This window comes from Diabrotica virgifera, chromosome 4 (genome assembly GCF_917563875.1).
Source record: "Diabrotica virgifera virgifera chromosome 4, PGI_DIABVI_V3a".
Lineage (NCBI taxonomy): Eukaryota > Metazoa > Arthropoda > Insecta > Coleoptera > Chrysomelidae > Diabrotica > Diabrotica virgifera.
The window spans coordinates 172,181,291-172,198,270 of record NC_065446.1 but is presented as its reverse complement, the minus strand read 5'-3'; positions in this window follow the sequence as shown (position 1 = coordinate 172,198,270).

The window sequence follows — 16,980 nt, the reverse complement described above, 5'->3', positions numbered from 1 at the left end:
AAAAATGAATTAGATAGTTCAGTAGTACCTACCAAAATACCTAAACTTTATTAATTATTCTTAATGAAGTTGATAACCTATAGGCTAACATTATTTTCTTCTTATAGGTACATACAGTAATATTCTTTTTAAGATATTTTAAAAGTATATACAAGTATGTGTTAAGCATATACTCATATACTAAGAATATTCGATTAAGGTATATTCTAAGAATAAACTTTTACGAACATTCCGAGATACTACGTACACGAATGTGCTCAGTATATTCGGTGTAAGAATATTCTTTGAAGCACATGCAAAGAACATGAAATTTAGAATGTTTCTAATGGTACATGCTATGCTTGTACTACGCATATACTAAAAAGGATATACTTCGACTAATGTTGGTAGGATATGCTTAGAATATGATACGAACATCATTGTTATGTGGGAGATAGATACAAGATCACTTTCACTCTTGTAAACTCGTAATGTCTGTATAAGCACCTCATCTTCTATGGGTAATCTGCAAAGTCTCGTAATAGCACGACGAGTTACACCACCTACAGTTTTTACTTCAACCACTCTAGGAACACCATCAGATCCTGGAAATAATTTTCGAACTCGTCCAAGTAACCAATTCAAAGGTGAGGCATTGTCATCTCTAATAAAAACTAAGGAATCGATGTCAAGTTTGGACTTAGTAGTTTTCCATTTTCTTCTTTGTTGCATTTCTGAGAGATATTCTCTTGACCAGCACTTCCAAAAATGTTGTATTTGTTGTACCAATTGAAAGCGAGATAATCGGTTAACTGGTAAATTTGTTACGTCTGGATATGGCAATGATGTAAGAGATCGGCAGATGAGAAAATGAGAAGGGGTAAGAGCAGGTAGATCATTTGACATTGGGGAGATTGGTCTGGAATTCAGAATGCACTCAATATCTGCTAGAACTGTCGAGAACTGCTCAAACGTTAAATTAACATCAGCAGCAATTCGTTTGAAATGAAATTTTACAGATTTTATCCCAGCTTCCCAATAAACACACATGTGCGGACTATAAGCTGGAATGAATTTCCAATTAACACCTTTATTGCAAATTTTTTCCTGTAACATTTTTTCATTTGTCCTAAGAAACTGAGCTAATACGTTTAATTTTGAAACGACCCCTACAAAATTGGTACTGTTGTCAGAATACATTTCGAACGGCTTTCCGCGCCTAGACACAAATCATCGGAAGGCGGCAATAAATGCTTCGGAAGTTAGATTATTAACTGCTTCGATATGCACACATTTAGTGGTAAAACATATGAAGAGGCATATATTATATGCTTTAGTGATTTTTGCACACTTACCGAGCCTGTCTTTAATTTTATTAGGACCTGGTAATATACACCGGTAGTATGAATTGGAGGAGCAGGACGGGACCTACAGTTCGGAAGATTACCCATTATCGGTTCTAAGTTTGACGCTTTAACGCGAAAACATCTAACACAATTGTGCACGGTCTGTTTTGCGAGACTACGACCATTAAATAAGAGGCCAAAATTTCTCTCTTATACGGTAGAGTAAATGTTGGGGACCAGAATGTAACAATTTTAAATGTTCATGTTTGAACAATAGTTTGGTTAAGTGATGTTTATTTGATAATATTGCAGGATGTTTTTTGTGATAATTAAGTAATGAATTTTGAAGACGTCCAACAACTCGTAGTATTCCCATTCTCCATCTAGAAAGGGAGATAATGATAGAATTTTTGATTTAGGAGGTAAAGTTTTAGATTTGTTTACTACAGAAATATCTTCACCAAAGGTTTCTTGTTGAGCTAATTTTAGCAAACATACCGTAGCGTTTTCTAGCTCAATTGAACTAAGAGGTGAAAATATTCTAGTTTCTTAAGAGCTCTTGCAGTTATGACTAAACCTCAAAGACCAAGCTGTTGTACGTTGCAAAGCGACCTCTATTTCTACGCTCTGTACTTTTATTCGCACTTTTAATTATATTGGCCAATTATATTAGTCCTGGTTGCTGGATAATTGTCAAGACCATAGTCCAAAAAATATAAAAGAAGAAAAAATAAGATGCAGGTTATGTTTAGCAAACGTAAACAATTGTATGTAGTAAATAAAATCAGTTATTAAAATGCAGTACTGCAAGCAAAATACAATTAATTAAATTTACCTTTATATAATAATTGCATATCATATCAATATTGTGGAGCAATATATAATTTTTCTGCGTCAATGACAGAAGGTATGAAGTATACGTCAATTTGACAATTTCAATTGACAATATGAATTATTTAAGATAGTTGCAATATTTCTCCGCGACTCGCGCACGGTCGTTTCTCGTTTCCCTTTCCAAGTACTTGCACACCGCGAATAGGAAAAGGATCGACGATTTGTTTTGTCAAATGACTTAAGGCTAATTTTCACAGATCCGATATCCGAAGACACGAAATACGAAATTTTTTCGTACGATTATATTTGATTGTCGTATCCGAAATTTTTTGACATTTGTGTAATATGTCAGATTATTCCATGGATTGATATTTGATACAAATGTTTGCTGTTGGATATTGAACAGGAACAGATAGATAGTTTTATTTCGATTTTATTCTTATTATTGTTTGGATCATCATGGATTCGTCAAATTATCTGTTTGAAGAGGATAAAAATGTGATTTATTGTTAGAAGTACCATCACATCCATTTATAATTAACTGTTTTAATGGGAAATAAGCCACAATTTTACTAAAAAATAAAATCATTTTTTTTTATTAAAATTGTGGCTTATTTCTCATTAAAAATAGTTAATTACAAAAATGCCACAAGAAAATAGTTTCAGAACAACATCCATTTATAATTACGATTTTGTTGTTCCATTTCAATATATCAAAAACATAAACACTTTACAAAAGTAAGGTTATCAATACGTTCAAGATAGAATGTCAACCATAGAGTTATATATTAGCATAGAGAGAGTGTCAGTCAAAGCGAAGTGACGACACCATCTTTTTTATTTGGATTAGTGCTGTTTCACTCTTACGCATAGTAAAGCTGCTACAGTTGTCCTCCTCTTCCGTGCCTATATTCACACTGAATGTCATCATAGATTTTCGATACAATGTGTTAGAAAGAGATGCAGCAATCCAGTCCATGAGATCTTGTCGTCAGGAAGCGCGGAAGGTAGGCTCCCTCTATGTTAATATATACCTCTATGATGTCAACAGTGTCAAAATTCTTCCGATTTTCGTGCAAAAGTTAAAATAATTTTAACTTCTTCCGATGACTTTTTAATTTCGTACGAAAACCCAACTGTCACTTTTCAGCCAATGAAATTCTCTGAAATTTCTATCGTATCGTCGGACATCGGATCTGTGAAAATCCACCTTAAAGGTGGATTTTCACAGATCCGATGTCCGACGGTACGACGATACGATAGAAATTTCAGAGAATTTCATTGGCTGAAAAGTGACAGTTGGGTTTTCGTACGAAATTAAAAAGTCATCAGAAGAAGTTAAAATTATTTTAACTTTTGCACGAAAATCGGAAGAATTTTGACACTGTTGACATTCTATCTTGAACGTATTGATAACCTTACTTTTGTAAAGTGTTTATGTTTTTGATATATTGAAATGGAACAACAAAATCGTAATTATAAATGGATGTTGTTCTGAAACTATTTTCTTGTGGCATTTTTGTAATTAACTATTTTTAATGAGAAATAAGCCACAATTTTAATAAAAAAAAATGATTTTATTTTTTAGTAAAATTGTGGCTTATTTCCCATTAAAACAGTTAATTATAAATGGATGTGATGGTACTTCTAACAATAAATCACATTTTTATCCTCTTCAAACAGATAATTTGACAAATCCATGATGATCCAAACAATAATAAGAATAAAATCGAAATAAAACTATCTACAGTAGGAAAAATGAAAGAATACCCATGAACGAACATATAAAACACGCTGTATTTTCCTGTCACCGTTTCACACAAAAAATTGGCCAGCGCAAGTACATGTAATAATTACTGTTACATGTACTTGCACTGGACAATTTTCTTTGTGACACGGTGACAGGAAAATACAGCGTGTTTTATATGTTCGTTCATGGGTATTCTTTCATTTTTCCGACTGTATCTGTTCCTGTTCAATATTAGACCTGGATCCCGCGTAAGAAAGAAAAGTTGATTAATAGCAAGCTGAAAATTTGTTAATAGCTTAACGGTGTCTAGTCGGACAAACTTTGATGCACGGGAACACTGGAACAGGGGAAGTTTTAACTGTGGAGCATGATAAACATGTCGTCCTGACAAGTTTATGATTGTGAAAAATAGCAAGTTGTTTTTAAGTTTATTCGATAGCCAACGTTATGTAATATATGCGAAAATGTTTGTCCGACAAAAATGTAGGGCATTTTAACGAGTCCGACACGTAGAACATGTCACATCACAGGAATTATGTTGGTGATGAATAGCAGTCTGATTTTTGCATGAGAGTTTAATGAAAGGTTAAAAAAGCAATTGGAAGTTCTGTCCGACAAAATTAATGGGAAGTTTTCGTAGTCGGACATTCTAAACAGGTAAGATATAGACAAAAATGCTGGTGATAAATAGCTTTCCGACAAAGACGAAATTTAATTAAGTAAATTATTCCTTACCAAGAATGACTTGTCGGAAAAAAACAAGGGGTAGATTTTGTAGTCGGACAATTTAAAAAAATAATTTTTGAAATTTCAGTAAGGGGTGATTATTCTATGTCAAAAGTACCTGCAACCAATTACAATCGATATCTTTCGATAACATCATTTAGATACCTCACTGTAATACATTTATAGTAGATCAGGCAAATTATATTATGGATTGAGTGGTCTAGCTATCTTTGTCTGCCACATGCACGGGATCGCTTGGTTAAAAGAGATAGATATACCACCTATCGACTTTTTGCACTGTATTCCCTGTCTACCCTTATGTCTATGAATACATTTCCATTTAAGAAAAACTGTCACTTTTGACAATAATTCATAATAAATTTCAATCGTAATTTCAAATTTAAACTAATCGATTTATTTTGGCAGCAAATTATTTCTTGCCATGTGACATATTAATTACATTATTATTTCATTTGTAGAAAGTTGAGAAAAATTACGTTATACCCTTTTTCAATCAAGCAAAGCAGTATAGCACGAAGAATGATATTCAATAGAACTTTCACAATTATCTGGCAACTGAACCTCATTGAATTGATGACCAAGTATTTTACTAACTTTGTAAAATGTTCGAAAATTACTCAAAAATGTTCTGTTGAATGGTTTCACTTTTGATTTGGCGACTTAAAATTTAAACTGTTGACACTCAAAAATAGACACAAAAACACTCCATAGTTAATATAAATTTTAAATTCCAACACACGTGGCAAACAGAAACTCAGAGACCATGTACTTTCAAATATTTACTACTTTGTATAGCACAAAGTGTCACACTGACAAATGCAGCCTTCTAATACATACTTCTAAGCATAATGTGTCATATTTACGTCTATTCTTATAAGCACCGAAGTTTTAGACTCTTCACATTTTTCAATGTCGTTTACAGGGTAAAGAATTGAGTATGGAAAAAAATGTTTTTTTTTTACAACGTTGTATGTTCAACGTTTTTTGTAGGAAATTTTCCGTACTTTCTGATGCGCCTAATTAGAAAACCAAGCAAGCAAGCATAGTGATTTAACCCAGCCTGAGAGACTTGCTCACCCCTAGAGAATGACATTCGGGTGATACAATTCATTGGGGCGAGGAGGATTAACTCCCGTAAGCAGGAATCACTCCACCCCGCTTCAATGCTCCAGACCATCCACTTACCCCCCGATAGCACTCTGATGCGCTATAGAGGCTCTCAATCAGCAAAGTGCTTATCATATGGGAGTCTTGGGTACACGGACTCCCATATGAAATCCTACCCCGATCAATGCAGGCCAGCGTGAGGCGCTCTATTCCCGCTATCTCTAGTGACTTATCTTCGATCTGTTTTGCTTGCTCGGGCGCCGAGTCCCCGCTCTGGGCTCTGTCCAGTTCGGCGACTCGGCGCTCGAGGATGTGGGCCCCTCATGCCCTTTTTTGGGTTTTGTTACTAATTTTTTTTTTTTGTGGCTTTCGCCTATTGTTAATATTTTATTGATTTTTTTAGTGGCTGAAGCCGATTTGAAGTTTTTTTTGTATATTTTTTTGAGGGATGTCTGAAAATTATAAAAATCAACATTAATAAATATAATGAGATGCCAAAGGTGAGCAAGTTGTCTTCTTTTGATAGAGCTACGATTATCTAGCCTTTATTATATATTTACTAATATTTGTTGTTTGGGTCTCCTATGTTTCCATCTATGGTACACATCATACCTTAATATCTCTTGCAAGATCCGGTTTGGGTGGTCTTCTAGCTCAGCAAATTTTGTTCTGGCTTTTTCCTCCATAATATCCAGTACTCTTATTTGTTTTAGGTCTCTAAATAAGAACCGTTCGGCGACGTATCTGGGCACGTTTGCAGCTTCTCTGAGGCAGTTGTTGTGTGCCGCTTGTATCTTCTTTTTGTTACTTTGACTTATGTGACCCCATGCAAGAGATGCGTATGTAATTATTGGCAGTATAATGCTATTTATCAGTCTTAATTTTGTTTTCATAGCTAATTTGCTTCTTCTTCCTGTGAGTCCTCTTATTGCTGATCTGGCCGCTGCTGTTTTCTGGACTGTTGCGTTGACATGTGATGTGAATGTAAGACCTTGGTCCATTGTGACTCCTAAATATTTAACTTCGTTTTGCCATTCGATGGGTCTGTCTTGCAATGTTAGCTGTTCTTCTGGGTTATCTCTTCTCTTTTTGAAGATAACCGCTTGGGTCTTATCTGGATTTATTGCTATTTTCCATTGGATACTCCATTCTTCTATTGTATCCAATGCCGTCTGTAGATTTCTTACAGCTATATCTAGGTTCATGTGTTTTGCAGCAATTGCAGTGTCGTCTGCATAAAGGCTGATCAATGTTCCGGGTGTTCTTGGAACATCTGCTGTATATATGGTATACAGAAGGGGTGATAAAACTGCCCCCTGTGGTACTCCAGCTTCCGGCATTCCGTGTTCTGATAGAACTGGTCCTATCCGGACCCTGAACTTCCGGTCGCTTAGGTACGAGGAGATGAGTTTCGTCATGGCCCCGCTGTATCCATAATCTCTCATTTTGTATGTCAGTCCTTCATGCCACACTCTATCAAAGGCTTTGCTTACATCCAGAAAGGCTGCTCCCGTATATTGTTGGTCATTGAATCCAGCTACTATATATTCGGTAAGTCTTAATATTTGAAGTTCGCTGGAATGTTGAGCTCTGAATCCAAACTGTGATTCTGGGATTATGCCTAGCCTGTCTGTCTCTGATTGGAGCCTGGTTTGGATGACCCGTTCCACTATCTTACTGACTGCTGGAAGTAAGCTAATCGGCCTGTAATTTTGAGGAAATATGTGGTTCTTTCCTGGCTTGGGTATCATAATTACATGGGCTTCCTTCCATCGATTTGGGAAGAGCCTGTATCTTAGTATTGCGTTTGTTATATTTGTCAAATACACAACTGCTTTCGAGGGAAGATACTTCAGAGCTCTGTTAGTGATTTCGTCTGGACCAGGTGCTTTCTTTGGTGAACTTTTTCGAATCAGTTCACTTATTTCTCTTGGTGATGTGGGATTTATTATTTCTTCTTGTTCTTCGGGCGTTTCTAGTTCTGTTTCTTCGACTTCTTCGATAAAGTCTATATCTTCGTCTTGGTGATAATTCAGTGTACACTCTCTTTCAAGTGTCCTTCTCATCACCTCGGCTTTATCTTCTTCTGTGTAGACGATCCCATTTTCTCCATGTAGTGGGGGAATGGGTTTTCTATCGTTTCTTAAAGTTCTTTGGAGCCTCCATATTTCTTGCATATTTTGGCTCCTTTCCTCCATTTCTTTTATGTAGTTTTCCCACTTTTGGCTTCTATGGTCTATTAGTGCCTGTTTGACTTGTCGATTCAGTCGATTTGCCCTATTTTTATCTTCCTGGTTTCTCGTTCTTCTGGCTCTCTTTTTGGCTCTGTTCTTTTCCCTTATCATTTCTTTTATTTCCTGATTTATGTCTCTAAATCTTCCCATATGAATTTCATATTCTTCTTCAGTAGTGCTATTTCTTAGTGCTTCTTTTATGATGTTTTCGAGCTCTAGGACTTTTTCCTCTATTTCTTGTGGATTGTCAATTGTAGGAATGTTTCCAATTCCTATGCTCACTAGGCGTTTGAAGTTAGACCACTTGGTTTTCTTTCTTTTCTTTGTTGTTCTGTTATCTTCTTCCCATGTACCTATTTCTATGAGTATGGGGTTGTGGTCTGCTGATCCTTCGTTTAAGGTTCGGATGTCTGTTTGTAGTCCTAGGCTTTTGGCCACTACTATATCTAAATGGGTTGGTAGAGCATTTCCAGGAAAGTATGTTGGTTCGATGGGCCCAATCACCATGGTGTCTTCGTTGTTCACTAGATAATTATTCAGTATTCTACCGTTTCTGTTTGTAGCTCTATCGTTCCAGTTAGGGGATCGGGCGTTTAGGTCTCCTATTATTATGGACGGTTCTTCGGCGTTCAGGAACGTATTCAGGTCGTCGTCGTTTAGAGGATCTGTTGGCCTTACATATGCTGAAGTGATCCTTATTTCACCTTGTCTCATCTGGACTTTTATTGTTGTTGCTTCCATAGTGTTTAGTGGTGGCGTATGTTGTAATGTATGATTTATTCCTTTTCTCACTAGGATAGCAGTTCCTCCTGAATTTGCTCTGTGGTCGTTCCTGTAGATGTCGTATCCTGGAAACTTGATATTGATGGTATGAGTTAGTTTAGTTTCTTGCAATGCTACGACATCCATTTCATATCTATTTATTAATTCGTCCAGCACGTTTGTATTAGTTCTTATGCCGCCTGAATTCCAGGAGCCTATCTTCAGGTATCCCCTAGTTTCGTGCCTTAGTTCAGTGCTATTTTTACATTTTTAATCGCTTCACTTACCGTTTTTATGACTAGCTCTTCTATCATCGTGGCCAGTCCTTTTTGTTGTTCTTTTGAAATTAATATGGTCGAATCTGTTGTTGGGTTTTGTGTTGGTTTGGTGATTTGGGCGTACGATTGCCCATTGTTTCTTTTAGGTTGTTGTGTTCTGTTTTCTATTGTTATTTGTCTGGGTCTTCCCCAGGCAGGTATCTTTGGGCATCCTCTATAACTTGCCGGGTGTTGCCCTTGGCAATTAGCACATTTTGCTTTTTGTTCTGCTGGAATTTGGCAGAATTTACTCTTGTGATTTTCTCCGCACTTTACGCACCTAGCGTCTTTGAAGCATGCATTTTGGGCGTGGTGGAAGCCCTGGCAATTAAAACATTGAGTTGGTCCGTTGCTCTTTCTTAGATCTTCTATTACTACTCTCATGTACATAAGGTTGGTAATTTTCTTGGCTTTGGGTACGTCTTCTTTTTCCACTGTAATTATAAACATTGGCAGAGATTTTTTGTCTGCCTTCCTAGACTTCATGTTTGTTACGTTAATTGTATTTATTTCATGTTTATTTAATAGTTCCGTTTGTATATCTATAGGTTTTGTATTTGAGGGAAGTCCTCTAATAACCATTTTAGGCTTGATATCTTCGTCTAATGGGAAGGCGATCCACTGAATTTTGATTTCTTTGTTATAATCTTCCAAGATATGGGTAAATTTTCTATAATCTTCAGGGCATTTTGTTTGAATGAGTGTTTCTCTTCCGTTTTTGGAGATTTTATTGTCTGTGTATATCTTTTGAGTTTCAGCAATTTTCAATATTGTTCCTGTTTCGTTTACTGTTTGTAGTTTTATGACGGGTGGTTTTGGTTTGGACCTGTTTATAGTGCTTTCTTGATTGTTTTGTTCGGTGATAAGGATATTATCAATTTCGCTTGTTTCCATTGTCTCTTCCCTGCCTTTATTCGGTAGGGAAGGAAATAGTTCTTGTACCTTAGATGTTGATGGCACGCTGTTGTCTTTTCCGACCTTTTTTGGCAGGGAAGGGAAATCTTCATTTGTTTTTGTTGTGGGTGTTATGGGTAAATTTTTTGTATTTGCGATGTTATTATTAGTATCTTCAATTTTTTTCTTTGGGATTGCTGTCATCGATTTTTTTTCATTTATTTGTATATCGGTTGTCTGGTTTTCGTTTTTAAGTTCGTCGAATCTTTTATCTATAGTTTCGATTACTTTTTCTTGAGAGTTTATTATTGTATTTTGTAGTCCATTGATTTTTTCATTCAATTGATGGATTTGGTTTCTGAGTTTTTTAATTTCTTCGTCCTTTTCTTTTAGTTGCTTTTTCATTTCAGCCACTGAATCTTCATCTTCCTGGCACTCATTCGGCCTTTGACGTTTTGCTGCCTTCTTATTTTTGTTTTTAGTTTTATTTTTCTCTACTATTTCTGATTCGTGTTCTGGTTCCATGTTGTTCTGTTTTTTCTTTTCCGCTATGGCCTTAGGTGTTTTAGAAACGCCGTTTAAGGCATTGCACGTTAAATTTTCATTATTTTGATTAATATCAATATCAGAATTATCAAACAGCGGAAGATTTGAGTAAATATTTGGACTTACCTCCATCGGTCCTCTTTATAATTGTTTTTTTTTAACTTACTTTTCTGCCCCACGAAATGTATACCTATTTTTGAGATATTCGATGTTGTACAAACTCGTCGGCAGCCTGTCTGATCCTTCAAAAAGGTTTAGATCTTCGAAATATTTAAAGTTTTGGAAAGAACTTTTTAAATACGTCTTTATACTTTGACAGTACTTTGACTATTATTAATTAGAAAACCCTAAGAGATTGCTTTCACATGTTCTTTGACATTTTTTATTGTCATTTTGAGAATATCTAGAACAAACTCTACCCAAAAAAATAATTGATTTGCAATATATACATGCATTGATACTTACCTCACTGTTTTTGGAGCGTGCATGTATATATATGCACATGCAAATATGTGAATATAAATAATAATATACAACTAAAATCGCTTTATCAATATGTGACTAAGTCATTCTGAAAAAATGTTTTTTATTTATTTCCTTCGATTTGCCCAAACTTTTTGTCCGACATATAACTTTTTGCGTTACAAAATATAATTTGTACATAAACAAATCAAAATTAGCTTGCTATTTATCACCAACATTTTTGTCTATATCTTACATGTTTAGAATGTCCGACTAGGAAAATTTCCCATTCATTTTGTCCGACAGAATTTCCAATTGCTTTTTTAACCTTTCATTAAACTCTCATGCAAAAATCAGACTGCTATTCATCACCAACATAGTTCCTGTGATGTGACATGTTCTACGTGTCGGACTCGTTAAAATGCCCAACCTTTTTGTCGGACAAACATTTTTTCATATATAATATAACGTTGGCTATTGAATAAACTTAAAAACAACTTGCTATTTTTCACCATCATAAACTTGTCAGGACGACACGTTTATCATGTTCCACCGTTAAAACTTCCCCTGTTTCAGTGTTCCCGTGCATCAATGTTTGTCCGACTAGACACCGTTAAGCTATTAACAAATTTTCAGCTTGCTATTAATCAACTTTTTTTTCTTACGCGGGATCCAGGTCTATATCCAACAGCAAACATTTGTATCAAATATCAATCCATGGAATAATCTGACATATTACACAAATGTCAAAAAATTTCGGATACGACAATCAAATATAATCGTACGAAAAAATTCGTATTTCGTGTCTTCGGATATCGGATCTGTGAAAATTAGCCTTTATCCTTTGTTTACGCATTTCAGGAGGGTCTCCTTTGAATATAATAGGTGAGGCAGGCCACATACTTTCGCCTTTACTTAGGAAGCTAGGACCATGCCACCATGATTGAAGATCTGGTAATTCTTTTGGATTAATTCCCATTGAAATATAATCGGCAGGATTATCGGTACCCTTAACATGCTTCCAATCATCTTGATTAGTTAACATTTGAATTTGAGACACACGATTTTGAACAAAGGTTTGGAGTAGATTAGGTTGAGTTTTGATTCAAGCAAGGCAGATACTAGAATCCGACCATAGGTAAATCTTGGAATATTGCAAGCTAAGGCAAGATTGTACCTTTGCTGCCAATTGAGATAAAAGGAGTGCACCGCACCATTCAAGCCTCGGGATTGTTATAGATTTTAGAGGAGAAACTCGTGATTTCGCAAAAAGTAAGTTTACTTTTACCTGACCTGCAGAAGTCATACTTCTGCAGGTCAAGAACCTTGAAGTCCATACTTCTAATAAAAATGCAGGCTTAATAAGCTTCAATAGAAGCGTTTGAAAAGCCATGGAGTTGTATATCAACTGGATCAGGAATTGTGATAAATCTAGGAGCATTGATATGGTTTAAATATTGCAGTTGTGAACGAAAATTTCGCCACCTGTAATCTAGCTCCCATGTTACTTTCGTTGCCCAAAGCTTTTGAAGAATAATTTTCCCAATGATTACACACGGACTAACTAGACCCAGAGGGTTATATATTCGACTAATTTCAGATAATGCAGCTCTCTTGGTTACACTTGATGAGGTTAAATGATTTACATTGTACAACAGTGAATCATTTGAACATGACCAGAACAAACCCAATGTTTTAGTTTTGTCTTCATGGTCTAGTTTTAGAATTGTTAATGGATCTGACGCCTTTAGGTACATGCTGTAGTACCTACTCTTGAACTATTAGATGCCCATTTTTGCAATTTAAAACAACCGGTATTTAGGATTGATATAATTTCATCACAAGTTTTGATAACTTTCTCTTCGGAACTACCTCCTGTAAGAAGATTGTCCATACAGAAATCTGTTTTAATTATATTGAAAAATATAGGATAAATATCTTTGAAATCTAAATCTAACTGATGAAGACATCTAACAGCAAGCCAAGGCGAAGATGCTTGGACAAATGAAACAGTATTTAGCGCATATTCTGTTGGTTTTACTTTTGTATTCTGCCTCCATAGAATTTTTTGCAGTGATCGCTGCGATGGATAGACCCAAATTTGACGAAACATTTTGACAATATCTGCACAAACTTCTACAGGATTTTGCCTAAAGCGGAGAAGAACTGCGACAAAAGGTCGTCTTGAATGGTTGGGCCAACATATTGAAGTTGATTCAATGATACACCTGTACTTGTAGGTGCTGAAGCATCAAATACTACTCTTAATTTGGTAGTTTGGTTTTGCTCATTGAATACACCATGATGAAGCATGTAGTAAGATATTTGCTTTATTTCTTGATTGTCATCTATTGGCGACATGTGACCAACAGACATGTATGCTTGCATAAACGTTCGATAAAGATTTGAAAGACTAGCGTTTTTTTTAAGTCTAGTTTCGACACCCTTTAAACGTTTTAATGCTGTATCTTTAGATTCTTTTAAAAGAGACACAGGCTTCTTTAAAGGTATATTGACAATAAATCTGCCATCAGAATCTGGTTTTGTAGTCCTTTGAAATATTTTCTCACATTCCTTATCATGTCCGGATAGAGTTTTAAATTTAGAAGAAGGCTCTTCAATCTCCCAGAAAGTTTTGAGCTGACTCTGATAGTACGTTCTTTAACGGTTAAATATTGCAAAACCTCTAAATTTTAAAGAACCGCTTTGATTGACATGAAATTTGGCATACACATAGCTAACAAGTCAAAGAAGAAAAGTGATATTGTGCCGATGTGTGCTTTTGCTCTGGGGGGGGGGGGGAGTTTCACCCCTTCTCGGGGGTGAAAAAATATACGTACAAAGTAAGTCCGAAACTGGATCAATTGGCTAATTTTAAGTAACTTTTGCTCTATAGAGTTTTTCAGTAAGTCAATACTTTTCGAGTTATTTGCGAGTGAATATGTTCATTTTTCAACAAAATAACCACGCTTTTAGACGGTTTTTCGCAAATAACTCAAAAAGTAAGTATTTTGTCGAAAAAAACATTTTTAGCAAAAATATAGCCTATAAAAAATTGAAAAAAATGGTGTATATATTAGGTCTCTATACCTAGTAGAAGCAGAGTTATGTCTAATGAAAAATAGGTTCATATTCGTCAAATTCCAAATGGAATATTTTAACGTGAAATAACCAAAAAATAAAGCACTTTTTGGGGAAAACGTATTACAGTTTATTTAAACTGTTTAAAAAAGCTTCATTTTTGTTTTATAAAAAAATTTTTAGCATCAAAAGCAAAGAAGTTACGCTCAAAACAAGGTTGGTCCCTTTTTTTGGTAAAAAATCGGGAAAATCACCTAATTAGTATCTCAAATGAACTGAATCGTTACTACTTCACAAGTTTCTTTACTCGTGTATGTATTGTTTATATGATCTGTAAGTTTCATCGGTTCAAAGTCCTTATTTTTGAAAGGGTTGTGGTTAAAAGGTCTTGCATGAGTCACTAATCACGGGTGTATGTAAATTTAGAAACACGAAATCTTAATAAATTTTTGTCTTACAGAAACACAAAAAAAGTATAAGATATTGAGAAAAGCAATGCTGACTTTTTTGTTTTTTGAGTTTTTTGGTATCTCTAACAATTTTTAAGTTATTTTGAAAAAACCATTTTTTCAAAATTAAAAATTTTACTTTAAAACCAAATTTTTTCAAAAATAAGCACTTTGAATCGATGAAACTTAGATATCATATATATATATATATATATATATATATATATATATATATATATATATATATATATATATATATATATATATATATATATATATAAACACAACATCAGTAAAATAATTTGTGAAACGGTAACGATTAATTTCATTTAAGTTGCTAATTAGGAGGTGATCTTCCTGATTTTTTTTGGCAAAACGAAAGAGACCAACTTTATTTTGAGCGTATCTTGCTTAAATTTGGTGCTAGAAACTTGTTATAAAAACAGAAATAAAGCCGTTTTTAAACATTTAAAAAAGTTATAATGGGTTTTCCCCAAAAAGTGCTTCATTTTTGGATATTTGGCGAATATGAACCTATTTTTCATTGGCTATAATTCTGGTTCTACGAGGTCCAGAGACCTCACGCGTATACCTTTTTTTTCCTTTTTTACAGGCTATATTTTTACTAAGAATATTTTTTTCGACATCATACTTACTTTTTAAAATATTTTAAGCGAAAAACCGTCTAAAAACATGGTTATTTTGTTGAAAAATGAACAAATTCACTAGCAATTAACTCGAAAATGTTGATTTGACGAAAAAGCTATATAAAACAAAAGTTACTTAAAAATAGTCAGTTTATCCGTTTCCGGTCTTATTTTGGACATATATTTTTTCACCCCCAACGGGGGTGAGTACATGGTCGTCTCAAAACAAGAACGACGGCTAATAAGGCAAAACATTACTATAAACGATCATAACTTTGAAGTGGTTAAAGAATTTAAATATCTAGGAGCAACAATCACAAATGCCAACAAATTAGAGCGAGAAGTTGAAACGCGAATAATGGCAGGAAACAGATCTTTCTTTGCAATGCAACATCTAATGAAGTCAAAACTTCTTTCACGAGGTGCAAAAATCCAGATATGTAAGACCATAATACGACCAGCAGTCGCGTATTGAAGCGAAACATGGACACTAACAAAAAGAGAAGTAAATAAATTGCTGGTGTGGGAATGTAAAATCCTTCGAATGATATATGGTCCTTGCAGAGACAGCGTGACAAACGAATGGAGGCGCAGATACAATAACGAGGAAAAGAAAATCTAGTCAGATATATAAAGGCCAATAGACTCAGGTGGGCAGGGCATGTGATACGCAGTAACGACAATCGCCTTATAAACAATGTGTTCTGAGAAAGACCAGATGGAAGAAGGTCTGTAGGGCGGCCTAGAAAAAGGTGGAAAGGTGCAGTCAAAAAAGATCTACAGAAAATAGGAGTGCGACAATGGGAATTAGTGGCACAGGACCGACAAACATGGAAGGCAATAGTAAACGCGGCAAATACTCGCGAACAGTTGTAGCGCCATTGATGATGATGTACTTGGAATAGGACCTGAAATGATCCACCCTAGAACTGTTTTTGCATGACTAAAGGCCCTATAGGACCTGAACAAATTTGACCAGCACTAAGAAGATTAAAGAATATTCCAGCACCTAACAGAAGATGGTTAGGAATATTAAGTTTCGAAGCGTCGATAGGCTGTCTTGGAAGACATTCTTTGATTGTCGGTAAAACTAAAAATGATAAGTCAACTTGAAAGTCTGTACGTAAAGATTAAAACTAAAAATGATAAGTCAACTTGAAAGTCTGTACGTAAAGATTTTATTTTTGCATTGCACCTTTTTCCAAGTTTGGTTGCTTGTTGACTTATGCCTATAGCCGAAATATTTGTTGGTAGTACATCTAAACCTAAGAGTTTGCAGCATTCTTCTGTAATGAAGTTTGATTGAGATGCACAGTCTAATAATGCTCTGAGTAAATGTGGTTTCCCAGCCTTATCTCGTATTTCAACCAATGCAGTTGACCGAAATACTTAACTATCTTCAGATGCCTTAGAAAACGGACACATTGTGTTTTCGTCACTTGGTATATGGATTGTTTGTAGCATATGTGTTGTTGATTTATTCGAAGATTTTTCACCTTGTGGTGTTGTTTGTCTATCAGACTTCTTGTTAAAGTGTAATAGATTATTGTGTTTTAAATCGCATGTTTTTTACTTGTCTACATAGCAAAACTTGTAAATATGATTATCCCTTAAGCAATTTATGCAAAGCTTAAGAGATTTGCAATTCTGTCATTGACAGAAAGTCTTAAAAATTGTAAACAATTTTGAATAAAATGTGTGTTTTCATTGCAAAAGGTACAAAGTTTGTTCTCATTTGAAGAAGCCGAATTAGGCCCGTTGGTTTGATATACTGCACTAGAAGCAGGTACTTTCGATTTGACAACTTTTGTGTCACTGGTTAATG